Source organism: Glycine max, chromosome 6 (genome assembly GCF_000004515.6).
Source record: "Glycine max cultivar Williams 82 chromosome 6, Glycine_max_v4.0, whole genome shotgun sequence".
Classification (NCBI taxonomy): Eukaryota; Viridiplantae; Streptophyta; class Magnoliopsida; order Fabales; family Fabaceae; genus Glycine; species Glycine max.
In genome coordinates this window covers 42,273,077-42,274,575 of record NC_038242.2, presented here as the reverse complement: position 1 = coordinate 42,274,575, position 1,499 = coordinate 42,273,077, and the positions used below count along the sequence as shown (strand labels likewise).

General features: G+C 26.2%; 1 long non-coding RNA gene across 1 annotated transcript; it reads right to left on the bottom strand.

Moving 5' to 3' along the window:
- Positions 1-863: 863 nt before the first annotated feature.
- On the bottom strand, positions 864-1,499 carry LOC102665960 (uncharacterized). The gene is made up of 3 exons (XR_414919.4): positions 1,423-1,499; positions 1,126-1,194; positions 864-897 (listed from the first exon to the last, which is right to left on the bottom strand). It is a non-coding gene; the product is annotated as an uncharacterized lncRNA (long non-coding RNA).

Genomic DNA, 1,499 nt, shown 5'->3' with positions numbered 1-1,499 from the left:
TGTACAGGTAAAACAAACACTGCAGAAACTTAACATATTTAATTTGTGACTTGTCACAAGCAGTCTTAAACAGTGCATGCTAAACCCTGTCATGGTAGTAGAGATTTTTTTTGCGAGTTAAATTTATACATATATGGTCATATGTGAGTATATAGAGTGAATTGAAGGGACTTTTATTATGAGACAGTGAGATCATCATTATTAATTAAGTATCGGATGAAATCATGCAATATTAAGATTAAAGATAATGTGACATAACTTTTTAAGAGATTATATAATCATAATTATCATATAATCTAAATTTACTTCTCTTATCTTCTTATTACAAATACTATTCTCACTTTATGTATCCCCTTGTGTGTAAAATATTGGTAAAATATTGGTACACAAATACATATAAGAAATTTCAAATTTATATATATATATATATATATATATATATATATATATATATATGGGTGAATTTGTTTAAACTAAAAAATAATTTTAAAATAAGTGTCTCTTATATGAGCGGTTTCATACATAATAGATAGAATTTATATTTTAAAATATAAAGAGTTTAGACAAATAATTATTTCAACAAAATAATTTCAAATTACTTATAGAATTACTTATATTATTAAAATGAGCTTTTATTTCAACAAATAATTTTAAAGAAACTACTCATATATTATATTTATAAGTGAATAGATTTGTTACGAGAAAACAACAAAATCTTATTATTAGAGATTTATGCAGAAAAATATTTTACACCAACTATGTACATTTTATACAGTAGAATGTTTTTTAAGATATTATAAACTTGTTTTCAAAGAAAAACACACTAACCTTGTGCCATTTTCTTGAACTTTTTCTTTATGCGGATTTTTTCACTTCTCTCCCGTTGAGGTGGATCGCCTGTAGTCAAAGAGGGAAAGGAAACCCTTAATTTTAATTGTCAACTCTTCCGAAATTTCTTACATAATCAATAAAGTCAAGTAAAATTAAATACACCTCAAATTATACATGTGTTTCTAAAAGAACAAAATATCTCTTGAATACATGGAATTAAATTGCCTTTTGAAACCATATCAAAACATGAGACACTTAAGCAAAAGAATTGATTTCAAAGAAAATCACACTAACCTTTTGTAATATTCTTGAGTTCTTCCTCTATCTCGATTCTTAGACTTCTCTCTTGTTGAGGTGGATCGCCTGTAACGAGATCAAGAGAAAGGAAACCTTTAATTTTATTTTTCACTTCTTTCAAAATTACTTCGATAATCAATAAAATCCACTAAAATGAAATACACATCAAATTATAACTATATTTGTAAAAGAGAGAAATATCGCTTGATGCATAGAATTCAGCTACCTTTTGAAACCATATGTAAACATCAAACACTTAAGCAAATTAATTGATTTTAGAAAAATCACACTAACCTTGAGTAATATTCTCATCTTCTTTCTTTTTCTCATTTCCTTGACTTGTCTTCTGTTGGGGTGGATCACTTGTAGTC